This window comes from Lonchura striata, chromosome 7, assembly GCF_046129695.1.
Source record: "Lonchura striata isolate bLonStr1 chromosome 7, bLonStr1.mat, whole genome shotgun sequence".
Classification (NCBI taxonomy): domain Eukaryota; kingdom Metazoa; phylum Chordata; class Aves; order Passeriformes; family Estrildidae; genus Lonchura; species Lonchura striata.
This window is the reverse complement of record NC_134609.1, coordinates 31,170,831-31,192,201: the sequence shown is the minus strand read 5'-3', so window position 1 is coordinate 31,192,201 and position 21,371 is coordinate 31,170,831.

Genomic DNA, 21,371 nt, shown 5'->3' with positions numbered 1-21,371 from the left:
TGCAGGTGCTGCTCTATCAATCACACACCTGTGAGTGGACAATCAGGTTCAAGTCAGTGGTGGCCTCTCTCCAGACCATTTAGATGCTTTTTCTAGAATAATATTGGAAAATACAGTCAGAATATGCCCACAAATACATCTCTGCCAGGGACAAATCCCTCTCCTTATCCTGCAGAGCCGTGTGACCAAACCTTTCTCCAGCAAGGCTGGTGATGATGGAAGAACAATTCCAAATCACAAAATTCTGGAGAAGGTGATGAATATTTTCAAACTTCCCACGGTGCATCAGCATTTTTGGGCTCATTAGAGCCGAGGCTGAGCTCCATCCATCCCACGGCACGCAGAGCTCACAGGATGGCTCAGACTGGGAAGGATCCCTCGGGGTTACCTGGTCCCAAACCCCTGCTCAAGCAAGGTGATCCCAGAGCACAGGATTGTGTCCAGGGAATTCTGGAATATCTCCTGGGAGGAGACTCCACAGCCTCTGTGGGCTCTGTTCAGTGCTTGGTCACAGCACAGGGAAGATTTTCCTCATGTTCAGGTGAACCTTGCTGCCTGTTCCTCTTGTCCCAAGAGGCTCTTTGGATGCCAAAAGAAATCAAAGGTGAGCCTTTGGAAAAGCTGAAGAAAAGCCTTAAATCCAATTAAAGCCTTTCAGCACAAGGCTTGAAGAGTGCAGAGAAGTCCAATGGACCAGCCCTGGCTGTGTGTGTTGGGGTCTCTGCACACGTGTGTGAGGTATTTACACATCTCTGCTTGTGATGATTAAGACAGAAAAGCAGTTAAAACAGTTGTTATCTAGGAAAAAAAAAAGAGTTTTAAAATTTTTTATTATTATTTGGGGCATATTACCCATGGGTCTGGGCAGAGGGGAAGCCCAACAGCATTCTTTGGATTATTAGGGATTTCTCCTCCTTTCCCCTGGCTCTTGCCAACCAATTTGTATTTTCAAGGAAGCCTGCAAGAAATTTTGTGTTTTCTTCAATTCTCTCAGTTTATTTCTGTTCACATCACTCTCCCTTTTCCCCCCATTGGCAGTAAATCCTTAGGCTGAGCCATCCATTTATTACAGGTTGGCAGTTGTTCAGTCTGCCAGTGGGCCGTGATCTGTTTTTAGCTGCCAATAGTGCAGCATTAACAAATCTCTTCTGATATTTATCTGTGGCACTGCCTTTTGTTAAATGAAGAGCACCAAGTTCTGGACACACTGTATTGGGAGTTTTATTGCATCAGGTAGGGCACTTAAAACTTGCCTCCAAGATTTTTCCAGCCCGGGGTAACATCCCCAGCACTCTCTGCATCCTATGATGCATTTTTTTCCTGTTTATTCTCCAGATGCTGCTTCCTGAAAAAGGAAGGTTTACTGGGAAAAATACTTGTTTCTTTCCTGAATGTTTTATAGAAAAGTCTCAATATTATGGAAAACATTGAACAATGTATTGATCTGTTTTTTTCCCCCAATTGATCTGATTTTTTTTTTGCCATTTTCCTCCTGTGGAATTATCTCCACTTTTACATGGACAAGCGCTTTGCATCACTGTAGGTTCCACCACCCAGGGGTTTTCTCAGAGGAAGGATTCAGGCCACAAGGCTGGGCTTGAGTTCATTCAGACCATCTGTGCACCAGCACAGTGCTATGGATACCTACTTAAAAACTTACTTATTTCATAATTCTCATTTGTTTATTAATTTCATCACTTGTTCTCATTTAATTATTTATTTGTCCCTTAATTTTTAATGGTTGGACAATGGGTTAGAAATTGGTTTAACAATAGGAAACTCACTTGATAATTGTGTTTTACCCTCTTTTTGTTTTTTTTTTTTGTTTTTTTTTTTTTATTTTGTAGAATGTTGGTGGGTTTAATTAACCAGCCTGCAGATGGGTTGGAGAAATGATTCTTTTCACAACACATCTCCATTCTTTTCAGCCGTCATATACTTAAATTGCAAATTCTCCTGAACTGTAACCCAGTGTCTTATGGCTCTTGATTCTACATTTCCCCACAGATCTTCTGCCTTCAGTGGTGTCAGAGCTGCAGGATGTGACTGTTAATAAAAGGAATTAAACTGCAGCAAATCCCTGACATTCAAATGATGTTGAGGGTCTGATTTCAGACCACCAAGACGGAAATCTGAGGAAGGAGAACCTCTGTAGGTCTGTGCCAGCAATGGGGCACTGTTGTGACAGGACAGGGGAATGACTTAAAATGAAGGGGACAGGGCTGGATGGGATATTGGGAATTGGGAATTGTTCCCTGGCAGGGTGGGCAGCCCTGGCACAGGATGGAATTCCCAGAGCAGCTGTGGCTGCCCCTGGATCCCCAGCAGTGCCCAAGGCCAGGCTGGACACTGGGGCTGGAGCAGCTGGGGCAGTGGGAGGTGTCCCTGCCATGGCAGGGGGGCACTGGGTGGGATTTGGGGTCCCTTTGAACCCAAACCATACAGAGGTTCTGTGATTCCTTAAGGATCACCTTTAATCTGTGATGCAAGCCACAAGACTTTTCCTACAACTCCTCTGCTGTTGTTGAGGTCTGAGCAGGCACAAAGTTGCCAAAGATGCTGAGCCTGGCACACCAAAATTTATCCACCATCCAAAAACTCGTTCTCCTCCTTGACTTCCTGCACAAATCTGCCCAAAAATCAAATTAGTGACTGACAGGCCAATTTTCTGCCAAATTTCAAATCCTAATTTCAACTCTAGAAAATTTTCCATTGAGCAGCTTCAGCATCCTCTTGTTTGGAGGTGTCTGGTGCTGCACTGGGGCAGGGGCAGCCCAGGGCTCTGTTTCACAGAATCACAGGGTGATTTGGGCTGGAAAAGGCCTCTGAGGTGATGGAATCCACGCAGGCAGTGCCAAGCCCCCTCCTAAACCATGTCCCATCTATGTCCTATCCATGTTTTTCACCCCCTGACCGATTCCTGGCAGTCAGGGAGCCACCCTGATTGGAAATTCCACTGATCAATGCAAGAGGCCAAAGCTCCCATAAATCCAGCCTGCCAAAGGCACCACCCAGAAGGGAGCTTGTCAGGCTGAGAGGAGCTTTGGCAAATTTATCAGCGTGTGGGAGTGGGGCTGTAAATGAAGGAATTACAGTGGCCATTAATGTTGGTCTGTAATGTTCTCTGGCTCTACACCTGTAATTTTAATTCCCAGAAAAAGGCTTGGATACCCAGTGCTTTATAGGCAGAGGAATGACTTCCAACAAACTGGAGTAAGTTTGATCTCAGCTCTGCAATCACAAATGGATTGGATGGGTTTTCTTGCACTTAAAATTCAAAATATCCTCTATTTGACTATTCAATGCTTTTTCTCCCTTCTCTAATAATTTTCACTTTTTTATTTGACATGACCATAAAAAAGTGACATTTTCTCCAAATCTTATGTTTAAAAACACAGAAAGCACAAGCCTGGAACCCTTCTCCTGGAGGATGGATTTCATTGAAGCTGCCCCATGTGCACCTTTCCCTCTTGGGCTCATCCTCTTGCTGATTCTTCTAAGATTTGTGAGAGGTTGTTGCTATGGCACAGACCTTGGGAGGATTTAATGACCTGTGCTACTTTGCATTAAAAAGTTGTACTAATCTCCTGCTTAAAGTGGCTTTTAAAGCTGTGTTAGAGGCAGAGCCTTGGTTTAGGGCCCTGTTCCCATCAGTGAATTTTCTTTGGGATTCACAGAATCACACAAGGTAACTCCATTTCTTCTTTATCTCGAGCACATCACGGCTGGTGATGCTTTGCTAAATATTCTGAATTTTAAATACATCCCAAGGGTCTTGGCTATGAGATCCCTCAGGGATTTTGGGGTTCAGCTGTGGGAAGGGGGCACAGGATGCACCAGTGCCTCCACACCCCTGTTAAGAGCTGAACTTAGCAGGGGTGAACACCCCTGAACTCCTGAATTTTGGGGTGTTGTGGGGATCAGGACACAACATTTGGGGTCACTAAATGGGATTACTTTGCCCTGGATGCCTGTGCTGGAGTGTGGGACAGGATCAGCTCTTTCCACCTCTAACGGATTTCAGCTTAGCTAAGATTTTTTTTCTTCTTTTTTTTTTTTTTTTTTTGTCCCTGATGCCTTTTTCCTTCAGAAATAACTGTTTATAATCAGTTTAATGCAGATAAAACCATTACTTCTTCACTCTTCAGAAACTCTTTATGCTTCTTAATTAAAGCTTTTGTCTGAACACAAAATAATTAATACATAAAATGAAGCAGAGGGAAAGAATCGACTGTGAAACCAGTCACTCAGTTGTATATTTAAACAATATTTAATCATTAGAGTAACACAGTGCTTGCACTTTTGGAAAGAAAACAAGCCTTATACTTCATGTTTATTTAACACTTTGACTAGTTCATTCTTGGAGGTATGAAATGAGGCTTATAGAGTGCCAGAGCAGTAAATCAGACATTCTGAAAATTACTGGGTCTTAAACAGTAGTGTCATTTTAAACCTAAACAGTTCAGTGGTGCACCAGCACATAAAAGTGACCTCTTAGAACAACATCTACTGTTTACATTGAAAGGCAAGGCAAGGAAATAAAAACAAGGCATAAAATATGGTGCAGTGAGGATGGCATTTACTTGTGTTTCTGCTTCTGCTCTGGATGCTGATGGGTGTGATGACTTTCACAGAATTAATGCATTAAAGTCAGTCTGTGCAAAAAAAGAAGAAAAAAAAGTCATGGATATCACATGTGTGCCCAGACCAACTGTGTGTAACCAAAATTTTGGGCAGCTTCTCTCACCCTAGCACTTTCCACCTGAGTATTCACTCAGATTTTAAGCCTCATTTGGGTTGCTCACTTTACAACTTTTTACATTAGTGATGTCATGAAAGAATTTATTGACGGGGATATTTGCAGAGGAAAAAACACAGGGGTTCAAAGCAAATTTTCCAATTTTTTTGTGGAGAGTGAATGCTGAATGTTTGAGTTGTAGGTGTGATTTGCTTGCACTTTGCAAGCACAAAGGCCCTGCTTCACCACAGGCTGTGTACAGGTTTATAACCAGCTCCACACTTGGCTTCTGAGCACAGAGTAACCACAGAGTTTGGCTCAAAAGCGAACATTTTTTGCCCAAATTGTTCATTAACGTTATTTAGCAAGCTGTACTTCAGAGAGGAGTGGGCAGAGAGGGTTTTGGGTGGTGTGTAGGTGAATATTTGCAGTGACACCTGGAGATTCCCCTCTCCCAGAGCCATCAGTCATTCCTGGTGATGCATTTCAAACCTCTTCCCAAGTCTGTCCTGCTTCAGGGCTGATCCAGGTTTATTTCCCAATCCCAGAGGATTTCCCAGGGCTGTTCATTCTCCCAATGGGATAAATGGAGGCAAAACTGACTTGTGGAGGTCAAAAAGCAAAAGCACCTTCCCAGCTGGCCAGGCTGGATGTGGCACATGGACTGTCGCTATTGGGCACAAAATGAGTGCACAGAGGCTTGGAAAGTTCAAAAGAGAAAAAGAACCAACTTTATTTCTGATCCCGCAATATATAGAATTCCAAAAGTGGCAGTGGGTTGGAGGATGGAAGTGCCAGCTCTCCAACCACACTGGTCAAACCAACCACCCATCAATTCTCTCCTCCCACAGAGAAGGATGCAAAACCATCATTATTTACATGAACACGTGTGAGAACTCCCATAGAAATATATGAACAAATCAGAGAGCTAAAGAAGTTTTATGAGAACTTTAAAACTTTCAAAAGAACTATAAAAGAAAACTTAGCACTTTTAAAAATAAGGACAACATGTGGACCACGCAGAACTTGGACACTCCTCTGGTCAGTCTGGCTCGTGACCCTTTGGGGCTGCTGCTGGGTAGAAAAGCTCTGCTGGTCCTGTTCCCAAAACACTTGGCAGTAAGAGATGTGAATTTAGGGGTTTCTTTGGTTTATTTTGTAGGATTTGAGGGTTTTTTTTTTTTAATTTTTTGCCTGCTCATTTGTTTTTTGCAGTGGTTTTTCATTGCTTTTTAAATTTTTTTGGGGGGTTTTTGTGGGGTTCTTAAAAGAACACATTTACATTTATATTTACATTTAAATTTGCATTTACATTGACATTTACATTATATTTACCTGCAAATTTAAATTTGAAGAGCACATGGAATGTGATTTTTATTAGGTTGGATCCTGAGTGAACAGAACATTGAAACTGTAATTATGAATATTTTACAAATGTGAGCCTTCAATTAACTGTATCAGTTGTGTTTGTGAACTATGGAGAACTTGCATTATTAATGAACACACAAGGCTAATATTAGTTTATTTATCATTTGGAATATGGCTTTTGAGTTAATCATACAAGTCCTGCCACGTTCAGTTTTGATTAATGCAGGAAGTTCAGGCAGGCTTTGTTAAGCAAATATTTATTATGTGTGATGCATTATAAAGTAATAAAGCATTTTTCCTCCATCTCAGGTCCTATATACAAACACCTTCCACTATGGTGAGGACTTTAACATGTCAGCAAACATCCTCTGGTTATGAGGACAACAAATAAATCATGAGAGTCTCCTGCGTGATTTTTTTTTTTAATTCAGATTTAATCCCTCTTGCATAGAGGAGGCTGCAGTGTCCTGCAGAGTGTTCTGCTCCCCCACGTGGGATTGAGAATATTTGGTCTAATTCACCCCCTTCCTTCTACTTTTACCCCATTTAGTGCAGTTGAATAATTGGGCTACTTTAAAGTCCAACACCATTTGTAGCATGGCAAAATTATTCTAAATAATGAAGGATTTCTGCAGATAAATTGCACTTTTTGGGAAGTTTTGTCTCATTCTTTGTTGGCCTGAGGGAGCCTGGGGCTGGGGAGGCAGTGGCAGGGCCTTCCAGCAGATCTTGGCCAGTGGATCCTGTTTGGAATGGAAGGAGGACTTTGGATGTGAATTAAAAAAAAATTATTTGCCATTAAATTTTTCTGCAACACAGCATTGTCAGCCACAAAGCTTTAACAATTAAGAGTGAAATCTGATATTGTTAAGAATGCCAAGCACTCTTAACCTGGAGTTTGGTTCAGAAAAGAGTTAAGACTTAACCCAAACCTCAGTGAAAGCTGAGAGACCAACACAGCACCTTGGTTCAAGTGTCTGAGGCTTTAAAAATACTGAGTCACAAGACTGAAGGTACAAATCCCATTATTTACAACACAGATAATGAGTTTCTTCTGAATGCCAATTTTGGCAAGTTTGTGTTGGGCAATAGGCCACATCTTAAAAGTTTTAGGAGGATTTAAGATTATTTCATTTAGGGGTGAAATATGAATTTTATTTAAAAATTTGTAACCACAAGTTTATCCAATATAATTTATGTGTAATTTGTTCTGATTTAATGATGCTCAACCCCTCCCTTTATACAATCAAAGCAGAGCCTTAGTTTGGAAAGGCCTGTAGTTGATTTGATGGTTTTAATTTCTTTTTTAGTCTTAAACCAATTTTTTTTCAATAAAGATTGTGTCAGCAACGCAGAAATTTAACTTCATTTTTTCTTTTTTGGTTTGGTCAGTAAAATAAATAAACAGTTGGGCAGTACCTAAGTTGGGAAGGGCTCCATCCTCCTCCAGTGTTTGTGGAATTCAGGCGTGTCTGCTTTAACCAGTTTCAGTGTAGCTGTTACAATTTTCATCCATAATATATGATCAGTTTGTAAGAATTTCCTTTACATGTGAGAAACAGACTTAATGCCAACGTTCTCAAATTGGAGTTAGTTATAAATAATGCACTAATAGATGTGAAAGAGCGTAAATGATTCCTTTGTGTGGTACCTGCGAGGTTGTTAGTGCTTCTTTAAAAAACAAACAAACCCTCTTTTGCAGGATATTTATTCCCATCTCTTCCATCAAAGGGGTTGCAGTCTTTGTACCTCTTTATGTAAATTAAAAAATCTTTAGCCAGTTCTGTGTCAAAAATAAATAGTTGAATGAGCTTGCAGACAACATTTATTTTGTATGTACATTAATGGGCACTTCCATTTTTTCCTGCAGGCTAGAATCCACTTTGAAATTCATGTTTGATAAATTCCCTGGCTTTCCGAGTAATTTAGCTGTCTATAGGGCTGTTGATCCTTTGAGTGTATTGCTGAACCATTGGGACTTGTGCACCACATCTGCATATCCAAGTTCAAATATATACTCAAGATGATTGGTTTAAACTTTAAGTTGTTGATCTTATTCCTGATAGATTTGTTAGATTGTCTCCCATTTCATTTCTAAAATCTGTGCCTAATCCATAAATACCCCTTCTTAAATATGTCTCCAATAAATTCACTGATTGAGTTTGTCATTCTGTAAGCACAGGGCTGAATTAATATTCAGTGTAGCCTGATAATCTTTAGACACAATGCTGGCTGATGCTGCGGGTGTCAGTGGAGCAGGGCACGCTCAGCACAGCCCCAGCAGAGCTGCTGCTCTCCAAAGTAGCAAAATTCCTGGGAAAATTCCCCTCATTCCTCCTGAGCTTTTAAAAGGGGACCCAGCTCTCACTGGGGTACGCAATGAGCGGGCAGGGGGTGGGATCCTCAGCCTTCCCGAGGCTCAGGCTCCTTTGGCTTTGCTTTTTCTCTCTCTCAGATGGTTGAAATGTTCGGTTTGAGCCCTCGGAGAGAGAGGATGGAGCAGACAAAACCCAAATTTCAGCACTCTGAGAGTTACAGCGAGGCAGAGCCACCTGCAGATTCCAGCCAGGCTGTGCCAAAGCTGGTCCTGAGCTGCTGTGCAATCCCCTCCGGGCCCAAAAATTCCTGCCCTGCCCTCTCCTCCTGCTCCCAGAGCCGCACCAGCCAGGGCAGATCCAGGGATAAAGGGCTGGGAGTCTGGGGAGGCACCAAACGAGGGGAACAAGGACCTGCACGGGAGTTCTGTGAGCACAGGGTGATGCCTCAGGTTTGGCTTTTCTCTTTTTTAGGTTCTGTGCTGCTTTAGGTGTGGGTCTGGGTTCCATACCAGGGGATGCTGAGCTCTGCACAGAGCAGGGACACAAAACAATTCCTGCTCCAGCTGGGCACCAAGGACAAATGATCCAAACCTCAGCCCAGGAGCACAAACACCGTGGGCTGGAGAGAGAAAAACCAGCAGGGTGGGACTGCCTGGGCTGGAGCTGGAATGGGACAATGAACTCCAAGGTGCCAATGGAGCAGAACTGATCCCAGGGAGAGCCCCGGGAGCGCTCGTGAATTTTGGGACCATTTTGGGTCATTTGGGTGCAGCCCTGGCTGGGCTCTGGTGCTGCCCAAGGTGGATCCATGAGGAGATCCTGGAATAAATCCCTGCTTTGTTCTGTGACTCTGCCCAGCCTCTGCTCTAGAGCAGCCTCACAAGGCATCAAGTCTGCTACTTCCAGTTTTTACCTCTTTCTCATGAGCTCATTCTAAATGTTGTGGACACCCCTCTGATAAAGAAATGTAAATTAATTCAAAGCTATTTTTAAGCATAAGATCAGCCATTCTGTTATGAAACTACTTGTCTGGTTTGCTCTGAGCGTGTCCAAATGCACTGCAAGGTAGGAGAATAATTCAAATAATTTAAACTTGGAACTACTGGGAGTTTGGAAAGCCTGATCTAGTGAAAGGTGCTTGGAACAAGGTGATCTTAAGATCACTTCCATCCCAGAGCATTCCATGACTCTATAATTTATTTTCTTGTTATAATTTTAGGGGATTGACATTTATTTTCTTTGTTCTATTTAATAAATTCCTTAACTTGAGAAGACTCTGTTTTGCTTTCTGGAGGGGTGGGATAAGGCAAGAGTGTGGGTGCAATAACCTATTCTGACACCAATATAACAAGAATTTCAATTAAAATCCTTCTTTTTTTTTTGTTTCTATTCTTTATAAGGAATTATTCTAATAATATACCTTGTGTGGTCTTTCAAAGTAAATTCCAATAAGTTCCTTGTCTTAATTAATAAACCGATCTGACTAGTGGTATCAAGAGTCAAATTTAGAGTCTCTGGGGCCTTTTTGTGATAGAGAGGAAAAGAAATGCAGTGGGGAGGATTTTCCTGCTTGTGTGGAAAACCCTCCACATGAGGGCTTTTGTGTTATTGTTTTGGTTTTTATGTTATTATTTTGATAGTTTTGTTTTAGCAGTATCTAAAAAGTTGTCTTTGATTTAAAACTCTTAGTCACAGTTTAATGAACTGAATTGATTTACATCTCAAAGATTAGAGAAATGTATTTTTTAGTTTTAAACTCTGTGTAAGTATATGGATATATATGTATCTTGTTTGTCTCACAGAGGTTAATGTTTATTACTGAATGTATTTTTAAGGTGTTTTTAAAGATGATTTTTAAAATACCTTTTGTATTATACTTTTTGTAGGGGGAAAGATGTGTGCACGTGCCCCTGAATGGGCAGAGCCCTCAACTCCAACCTGAAATTTTTCATTCTACACAAAATCCACTTTTGTCAGAAGCAGCACCACATGCCATTGTATTTAACTTGATTTACTGCTTTGCTCACTTAAATTAACAAATTGGTCCATACTTCATCGAGGTAATTAGGCACATCTATAACCTTAATAATGTGACTTTCTCACAGGTGCAGTCCCGCTGAAGTCCATCAGCCAAACTTTGTCTTCCCAGCTGAGCACATCCAAAGTTTCCCACCGCTGCCCCTTTATTTCGGGCTGTTGTCAATCCTTTCCACAAACTGCTCTGCATTGTCTGAACAGCCCCAGTGTGTGTGGCTTGGAATGGTCACTGACGGAGTTTATGCCCAAAGTGCTTTTAGATTGGTGATTAAATCATTTTTATCAGTAAAATATGGATTCTGCTCATGGAAAATAGCAGAGCCAAGCTTCATCATCCTTCCGCTCCAAGTCAGTGCTTGGGAATCCACATGCTGTGTTTCCAGGGCTTTGTCCTGCTGGTTTCTGCTCTCGTTCCTTTCTCTGCTCACTTGATCTGGGATCTAGGGTCCGAGGCTGCTGTGATCCTATTTCTTCTAAGGAACAGGTGGCAGAACTCCAGGGAAAGCTCAGCCAAAGCTGAGGGAATTTCCTGGGTGGAAAGTGGGAGAACGCAGGCCCTGCTGCTCCTGGAAAGATTCATTAAATGGTTTGGGTTAAAAGGGACCCTAAATCCCACCCAGTGCCCCCCTGCCATGGCAGGGACACCTCCCACTGTCCCAGCTGCTCCAGCCCCAGTGTCCAGCCTGGCCCTGGGCACTGCCAGGGATCCAGAGGTGCCACAGCTGCTCTGGGCACCTGTGCCAGTGTTTCACCACTCTCATCATAAAATCTTTCTTACATCTAGTCTGAACCTCACCTCTATTAGTTTAAACCAGTCTCCCTTGTCCTATCACTGCAGGCCCTACCAAAAAGTCCATCCCCATCTTTCTTAGAATCTCCTTTAAATCCTTTCACCTGTTTACTCTCTATTTTTTCCAGTGAAAACACTTCCTTAGCAGAGTATGTCAAGGGAGCAGAGACACAGTGACCACTTGTGTCTCTTCCCACTGCTCTCCTTTGCAGCTCTTTGGCATGAATCAGCCTTAGAACCCACACTGGAGTAGAGTTTCTCCATCCTTGGAGTGGCAGAACTCGGGGTTTGTGTGTGTGTGTGTATAGCAGTGCTGCCGTGCAGTTTGCAATCCCAGATTTGAGGTTTGGAGCAGTGCTCATCCCTGAAGCAGCTCTGGGCAGATCTGAGTCAGCCTGAGGTTTTGGGCTGGTCTAGAGCTCCGTGAACTCTCCATGGATTTTCCCAAGGAGTCAGGAGGTGCCTGGCAGCTGTCTGCAGATGTTCAGAATGTGATTGCCTTGGGTGGACCTGTCCTTGCCTGCCCACTCCCTGTGGGTGCTGCTTCACGTGGCTCTTTCCATCTCCAAATGCTTCCATGGGTTTCCTCCTCAATCCTCCTCGATTGTCCAGCTGGAGAGAGGAGATGTTCCTGATTGATACATCCCTGAATCCTGCTGGGCTCTGCTGGGGTCACTCCCATTCAATCTGACTTAGCTCTGTATTTCTTCTGGCCTCTTCTCTCTCCACAGAGCAATTCTGGGCACTTTTATGTCTCAGACATTTTTTCTATTGTTCCCTTTTTCCTGCTCATTCTGAACTTCTTCTTCCTTTGGGACTTCTGGGCATTTCTAAGAGATTCTTTGGGGCTCTTTCCATTGCTCTGCCACCCCCCTGACTTTTCCACCCCGTGATTTTGCCAGGTGAAGACTTTTTCTCCCACGAGCCCCTCGTTCCTTCCCAAGGTGCTGATTCCACCTGCTCCCATCCCCTTCCCTCCCTCTCTCCCTCCAGGGGCCCAGGTTTGCTGTAGTCAATTTTTGTTTCATCTTGTAGTCAGTCTTACATAAATAGTGGAAGTTTGGCCTTGCCCCCGGTGATTGATGGGAAGGTATATTTGTACATATCGATTGAGATAAAAAATTAGTAGTTTGCAATAGGAAAGGCAAATTAGTCATCAGAAGGAAGGTGCTTGGAGTATTTTAAGAGTTCCTTGATTAATTCTTGTGCTGTGAGTTCTTCTGACAGTAAGTTTTATGTCCTGAGATGTGGGAGGATGAGGCACTAGTATCAGGTTATTGCAAATTTTACTTTTACTCCTCGCTGATTTATTTTACTGGCTCTCACCACGATTAGACACAGAGGGCTAAAAATATCTTCATTTTGGGGTGACAACTGCCCTTTTCTGAGCTGGAATGAGGAGCCAGGAAGGAGGGGGGAGGTTTTGGTTATGAAATTAGTTTCCTTTTTATGAAAATTAATATTTAAAACAGCTAGCCTGTATAAAATCAAAATAGCCTTCATCCATGGTGACAAGCCCATCAGCTGGATGTTATCTCTAAAGGAGGAAAGGACTCATTCTGTGATACACTGATTAGGCTGAGATGTAATTTTTTCTCTGCTTACTTGACAATTTTCTCCCTAATCACCTCATTGAAAGTAGTTTTTAATAAGCATCATAGGAAGCTGAGAGCTCTCGATCTTCCTAAAATACTTTCCACTCTTCCAAAGATGCTGCAGCATGTTTTTTAGTTTTCCTTTATTGCAAACTATAATAGAATTGTTCCCAATAAAAATTGACTTATATTTGGCACTTTTAATTTGTCCAAGAATAATTTAGATAGAAATTCCAATTACTTTGGAAGGAAGGCATTTGCTCCATACTCTCTGAGCTTGTTTAAAAGGAAGTCTTTGATAATTTGCAAGCATTTCTCATGAAAGGCAATTTTACTTAACTGGAATCCAGAAGGAAAAAAAAAAAGGATGCACAGAGGTTTCAATTTTTAAACTGATAACAAAGCACTGTATTTGTGCTGTTACATTTCAGCACAAAGAGGCTGCAAAATAACCTTTTTTAGTTAATGGGAGAAAAAAAGATTTAATTGCTGTGAAACACTTATTCTACATATTATCTCTTTGATTAGCGGACAGTTGTAAATGACTTATTCAATGTAATTGCAAACTCTGGCATGGAACCCAAGCTAAATTATTTGTGTTTGCAGTCAGGGTGGGTTTGAACACTTTTAATTGCAGGATTTTTTTGAGTTTAGCAGAGGTTCAGTGTTTAGGATGCAGATTTTTTGTGGATGTTTGAGTGTTGGTGCCCATCAGGCTGGAGTTTGGACACTCTGGTTTGCAAAGTGTGTCAGAGGAAATGCCAGCACTTCTCTTGGTGTCTGCTACAGCAGCGTCCCATCTTCTAAAGCTTCCAAGTCTGGTGGTTGAGTGGAAAAAACAATGGAATCAACAAATCCTTGAGGTTGGAAAAGCCCTCTCAGACCACCGACCCCAACCATTGCCCAGCACTGCCAGGGCTGCCTCTGTCCAAGTCCCCAGGTGCCACATCCAGGGCATTTTAAACCCCCAGGGATGGGCACTCAGTGCAAGGTGTGTGGGGTGTCTTTGCCACCTCCTGCCCACCCTTTCCATGCCTCACACCAAGCTGCAGCTCTGACAACAACAACCTCCTGCATCCCGAATCTATTCCCAGTGCTGGAATTGTGAAAACTCCACTATAAATTAGGGAACACGGTTGCTTCATGCCATGGCTGCAGCTGCATCTCGCAACCCCAGGCCTTTGCAGAAGGCAGGAATATTCAGGTTGGTGAGAGAGGGAAGGAAAGGGTAAGAGTGAATGGGCAGAGAGCTGTGAGTGGGAAAACCAGGAAACCCCACAATTCTCCCTGCAAAGCTCCACCTGTGAGCTGCTGTCCCAAGGGGAAGCACCAAGAGGGGTTTTTCCATGAGCTCTTCACCACCTGGTGATGGCTGGCAGGTGGCAGCCACCCAAAATGCTGAGCCAGAAGGGACGTGCCAGGACTCCAGTCTGGAAGATGGTGATGATGGCATCAGCCCTGGCTGGGAGCACTGTCACACCCAGGAGCACCAGAGATAAACCAGGGGATAGCGAGCAGAAAACAGTTCTTGTCTGAAGGATTTCAGAGGAGATCCTCAGCCTGTGCAGGTTTGGGGAGCTGCTCATTCAGGCACGGAGCTGATCAGCTGCAGGAGCCCAGAAACAGAGCTCAGAACGTGCCTCTGGTGGAGCGCTAAAAATGTTCCCACTCCTGCATGAGGTACCCACCCATCCTCTGCTGCAGTGCTGAGGGCCAGATATTAAACTGAAACATCTGCACTTCAAAATATGAATGTTTCCAAGGAGGGGCTGAGGAGGATTTGGCCGTGCAGCTTGTGTGAATGATTTTCTGCGGTTCGTGGGAGCGCTGGGAGCAGTTCGGGAGGTGAGGATCCTCTGCAGGTGGCTGCTCTCTGCCACCAGCTCGTGTCACTTCCTTCCCCACGGCGTGCCACTGTCCTGATGTACCAGAGCCCCTCACGGGGACTGATTTCAGCCAGGGTTGCTGGAACAAGAAGCAAAGCCAGGGTCATGTACCAGATCACACAGCGCTCCGGTCGCGTGTGTCACGCCAAGTCACCACCCAGCAAACAGAGGCTGAACCAAAGCAGGAAAAAAGAAGGATCAGCTTATAAAAACCCAAACCACGCATGCAATTGCATATGCAAAGACCTTGTTTGGGTTTGTGCTGAATTTCCATGAGGAGATTTTTTTTTTTCTTTGCTGCAGCTGCACGGAATCACAGGATTCTTGTGAAAATGGAGCAGGAAGGGGTCTGGGCTGCCTCTGCTGCTCAAAGTGCACCTCTGCCACCAGCCAGGGACACGGGCAGGCAGCCAGAGAGGCTGAAAACAACTCCTTCCTCCTCCTAAATGCCACCAAGTGTGAATTAGAGCTATTTACTCTGGATCAACATACTCGATTTCTCTTTGAAACCATTGTTTTAGACTTTCCAGTCAGTTCTCATTAGTTACTAGTTTAGAAGCCCATGGTATATTTAGACATCATATACATTTGTCAGTGAAGAGTAGCTTAAATGATCTACTTTGCTCACTGCTTAATTATGTTATTTTACTGTTCCTGAAAACCTGACACAAGGCAAATTTACATTACTGTGCTCCTAATTAGCCAATAATCCTTAAGGATTTGAATGATACATACCCAAAGTAATTTCCTCGTTCACTAAATATGAATTTCCTTACGTTAGGTTAAGAAGATGGCACAATGACAGCAGGCATCTTGGTGATGACAGCTCTCAACATGTTTGTCTCCGGAGTCAAAATCTATTAAAAGGCACATAATGATCTCAGCACTTTCTTAAAGTGTAGAATGTGAAATCAATAGGGCTGTGTACAAAGGGGAGCAAAATTTACCTCTTTTAACCATTGTTAGGTTGTCCAGCACTCCAGGTTACTGAGAGGTGAAAATATTTATAGTCCTGCTTTTCTAAATGTCTCAGCTGGATCTCTTCATTCATTCATTCAGCATCTCTGAGGCTTCTCAGACTGAGTGAAAAGGCAGATGTGGAGGAAGCTGCTCCAAAAGAAAGGCCTGGCAGGCTCCTTCCTGCCTCAGACACCTCATTTGGTGCCTGATTCTGTCCCTCTATTGACACCCAACCTGGAGCCCTGGATCCTGGGATCCTCAGCACAGGAAGGATGTGGAGCTGCTGGAGCAAATCCAGAGGAGGCCACAGAGATGCTCCAAGGGCTGGAACCCCTCTGGAGCCAGGCTGGGACACCTGGGGGGATTCACCTGGAGAGGAGAAGCTCCATGGAGAGCTCAGAGCTCTGCCAGGGCCTGGAGGGGCTCCAGGAGAGCTGGAGAGGGATGGGGATAAGGATGGAGGGACAGGACACAGGGAATGGCTTTAAACTGAAAGTGGGTAGATTTAGATGGAATTTTGGGAAAGAATTCCTGGCTGGCAGGGTGGGCAGCCCTGGCACAGGATGGAATTCCCAGAGCAGCTGTGGCTGCCCCTGGATCCCTGGCACTGCCCAAGGCCAGGCTGGACACTGGGGCTGGAGCAGCTGGGACAGTGGAGTTGTCCCTGCCATGGCAGGGGGGCACTGGGAAATTTCAAGGTCCCTCTCAATCCAAGCCAATTTGGGATTCTTTTATGCAAAATACAGCATTTCACTCCTGGCTTTGTCCTGTCTCTGGCCACTGAACTCCTGCTCTTTGAAAGATCTTGTTTTGTCACAAGTGCTGTTGTTGGACTGGCTGGGGCGTTGCGGGGATGGTAGCAGTTTGCGTTTTCCACTCTAGACAGTTTAATTTAATGCATTATTACATTTGATCCAGATGCTACAGTGATGGGTGCATAAAAATAATTAAATACGGATAAATAGACCGTAACAACTTCACCAGTGCCTGTTGTTGTAAGTTACGTATCAAAAATGCAGTGCCAGAAAATTACTTGAATTTCTAACTAGTGCAGGAAAACTTTCCATGGACACTGTGACTGGCAAACAGAGTTCAGTGCTAATCTTTTTCCATGTGTCCATGATTAAAATATTTTGGGCTGAATGGAAATTCAAAATTTTCAGTCTCATTCTGTAACTTTTCCAGGGATTTTGTTTGTGAAATCAAAACCTGTGAGTGTAGATGTGGTGGATAAAGGCCACCTCTTTTCTCTGCCACTCCATCAGCTGTGGCATGAGACCAGGAGATGCTCCTGCCTGGAGAGATGCTGTTGGTCCATGGGTTGGGAACAATGGTTGGAGCTGAGGTTCCCAAACCAAGCACCAAGGAAACAACAGCTGGTGATTCCTGTTTCCTGCACCCCTGTATTGACACTCGTTTTTTTCTTATCTAAGCTACTTGTGCATTTTTAATTGGATGTAGTTTATTTTTGTCCATATCACAAACTGTTTTTCGAAATAATTATGGCCTTTGAGATGTCTCCCAAAGGGTTTGAATTCATGTTGAGTGAAAAGGCTCCACTGCACAGGGAGATACGGATGAGCAGATGCTGAGACTAGAACAGGAACTAGAACTAAGACTAGGATGGGAACATCCATTCTGAGACTAGAACAGGAAAATTAGAGATTCTGGAGGTCTCTGTCTGGGCAGTGGGAGGAGCAGAAAAGGACCCTCATATTCCAGGACAGCAGTGCTGTGTCCCCCTGTCCAACACTGCAGAAACCACTGTGGGAATAAGTGATGGAAGTGCCTCATAAAAACAGGATAATAACATTTCAGCCTGCTTTGCTTAAAAATAAATGAGTAGGGTGCTTGGGGGAAGAGAAAAACTATCCTTCCAAGAGAAAAACTATCCTGTGATGAAAACAGGTTGCAAGAGCCCTCGTTATCTGCCCCTTGGCAGATGCACACTGAGCCCACTCCTTGTTGAAGTTCAGGTGCTTCCTGCAAGGCACTTCCCATATTTCTTCCAAAAAATGTGAGGAAGCAGCTTTAAACCCCACTTGCATTGTGTGGGTTCACACGGGGTTCCATCCAGGGAAATGATGGTGGGGTGCTGAGTCCCCATTAATTTCAGTGGGAGTTTGCCTTGAATGGGGGAATTTGGGAGAGGCTGAGCCCAGGATTTGTGTGTGTTTGCTCACGGATCAGCAAGGCACACGCATCTGCAATTGAATATGCACTTTGTTAGGTTAAGAAACATTTCTTTATGCTCTGCAAAGCAAGTGAATAAAATCGAGGGGGAAATATACACTGTGTCAGCTTGCCTGTGTGGGGAAAAATACTTTATTTTCTGCTGTAAAGACAAAGAGTACAGAAAGAATAAAAGCTGTGGTGTGTATGATCATCCTATATAAGCACATTAGTAAAGCACTGTGGTACCAGTCATGTTGTGAACTTAAAGCCACCCCTAATTAAACTGTCTGCATCCCCCAGCATTTCCCTGTAATGATGTCAAGCCGTGCAGCAATTAGTTGTCTCTCTATGAATGTAAACACTGTTTGTAAATCATATAAATTTAACCTGCTTGGCTTCTTGAAAAGCTCCGAAAAGGGAATTAATTAATATTGTGGATTTTGGAATTCTGATTTATTGGGTCGGTTTTTGAACGCCTTGGTCTAATGTTTTCCATGGTTCGTGGCAATTAATTTTGGGAGCAAAGGTGGGACTTATTAAAAAAATGGGATATCATTTGGGGTGGGACTAATGGTGTGCACGGAGGCATGCAAAATATTTTATTGCACTAACACAACTGCTGGGGGTTTCTTTTAAATTGAGATTTAGTCCATTCAAAGGATGCTAGTGCCCTGACCTTTCAGCATTCTGCATTTTGCACCTCCTGTACTACTTCAAGCTAATTTGAATGTGAAGTTTGAATCCTGAAGAAAGATGCCCTTCTGCAGTAGTTCATCTTCTCTTTAGAGATCAGACTAAATGCCCGTGGCAATATGCTGGGAAACACAGCACATTACCATGAAATAGCTCCATTAGAGACAAAGAAATGTAAACAAAACAAGCACATTTGCCACTGGTTTTAGCTCAATTATATTTCTCCTATTGATGGTGTTGCCTAAAATGAAGAAGTGCTCCAGACCTAAATTTAGTAAACCTTTTGTTGCAATTTACTCCAGCAAAACCTCTGCTGCTGGAGGTGGATGGTTTACCTGAGCCATCAGCTACATAGCACGTTTATGGTTATTGTATTTTACAGGTTGATAGATTTTTATATTCTGTCCAAGTCAGGATCTTACACCACCTGGTTTATTATTTAGTAATTTACAGTGCAGTCAGGCATGTTTGGTTTAATGTAGGATAAACTTATAAATCTATTGTTCCTCCAGTTGCTGGGGTTGGTGTGCAATGAACTACAGAGCTTGATGCGTACATACATTTCAGCTCTGCTTATTTTCTTTGATAGGGAAGCAGGCAATAGATAACACAGTGACAGTGGCATCCCAGGGGACAGCAAAATGTGAGAGCAACACACCGTCAGGTTAGTAGGTCATTATTGTATGAGCACTGAGCCATTAATTGACTACTGTACCAGGCTCAATCTGTGTCAGATTATGGCTTTTGGCAGCAAGAACTGTTATCTAATAGCTAACTTTGTTTCTTTACTGCCTTTTTATTAGGTTTTTGGATAAAATTATACCTAAAAAGATAAATATATTTGTTGCACCTAAAAACAAAACAAAAACAAAAACAAAACCACAAAAACAAGACAGCTGAACCAAACCAACATACAGAATAGTGGTAATGTCAGTAGGTAAAAATTCCTGTGAGGGAGCAGCTTGCAGAGCTAATATTTGTGAGTATTTTTTTTACAAACTTGGGCAGTCAGATACTTCCTTTAGGTGCAATAGATGTTATGGGTGCAAAACTATCAGGAATTGATAGGTGATGCCTGAATTATTTTGTTAATCTGTAGCATTGGGTGGGAATAAGAAAATACCCAGATTATAACAACAACAACAAACATAATTTGCACAAACCTTGCTGCTTTCTACTAAAATGTGCCTTAAAAAGAGGGGAATTGTCAGTCCTGGTGTGGGTGATGGTCAAACAAGAGACCCAGCTCGTGGCAGAGCTGTGCCATCTTCCCCCCAAACCTGGCTCGTGGAGCAGCTCCACGGCTGGGCCGTGTAATAAGGGAAGAAATCAGTGATGTGAGGAAGATTTGAGGGAAAAAAATCATCTTCCCTTTGGCCACTGGCAGCAGGCAGGGTGGCCCTCGGCATCCCGTGTCCGTCAGAAGGCAAATTCCCAATTTTAGGAGGCTGTGGGAGGCTGAGGATGTCGGTGCTCAGCCCAGTGCCAGGTGAGGCAGGATTTTGAGCTGGGTTTAAGGCTAAATCCTGCTGGCTGCTCAGAGGTGATTTCAGGTTTCTGCCATCTTTCAGCTGAGGTTTTGGAACGTGTCAGGCTGAGGCTAAGATGCTGTTTTAGCTCATCCCTGCACCTGCCAAATCCAAATCCAGGTGTTTCAGCCCAGAGGAGAGCATGAGTTAAAAATTGCTCAGGTCTGAAAAAGGCTTTGTAGGAGCTGGAAGGGTTGGATGGCCCTTGGTGAGGTGAGTGTGTGCTCATGGGCTCGGCTCTAATCCAGCTCTCCCTGCTGCCTGTAACTCCTGGGGAACCCTCAATCCCAGATGCTGTCAGGATTTTGGGGTGCATTCCAGCTGTGTGACACATCTGCTGCTGTTTGACAGTGCCGTTCAAGTGATGGAGCCCCAGTTTAATTTCTGTCCCTACCCATAAATCGACCTGCCTGTGACCTTGGGCAAAATAGTTAATCCAGCCAGCCCTCAGTTTCCCTCTTTTGCCCCCCATTAAAAATGATTTGCTGTCCCAGGGTGTCGGGCTGGGCAGGAGAACCCGGGGTGATTGCTGATAATCACCAATATGGGAAACCCTGTGAGAAGGTGGGGAAGGGAGGCAGAAACCTTTATTTCATTAAAATCGTATTTATATTGAATGCTATTACAGTTATTATTTTGCAGATCCCATTTCTCTGCCACGTGTCTGAATTTGAATAATTTCCACCGGATTTCTTGCCCTGTTAAAAGACGTGGATAAAAATGTGCAACAATTGAGCTCTGAGCGTTTCATCTCGTTTTGTTATTCTGGGCTTTCTCCTTTTTCTTACAGCAAAATAATTTCTAGAAATTGGATAGCAATATGTAAAATACATTTTTTTTCAGGCAGTGATGGCTGATTACATTGATTCTACACAATATAGGGCTCTTAATGGGGATTTCTGGCTCCCATTTGCTGTAAATTTCTGGTTCCCATTTGCTGCAAATTTCTGGTTCCCATTTGCTGCATCATGTGATGAGGCTGTTTCTATGGTCTCTGTTGCATCTTGTCCCCCTGGCATTTTTTTACAAACTCATTTGGAAGAATTAACTACCTTTTACGTATTTAAAATTTGACTCCACGGAAATCGATGTACAAATAATTTTTATGGTTATAATAAGTAGGTTCCATAACACAACACAAATATCTGTATGTAAATCTTGCCTTGGAGGTAGCAATCTACTGTACATCCCAGTACTTATCCCACTTTCACACCTAATTTTCTTTGTGAATCACACATAAAACTCACATATTCTCTGCTGTGCAATGAAATCATGAATTCTT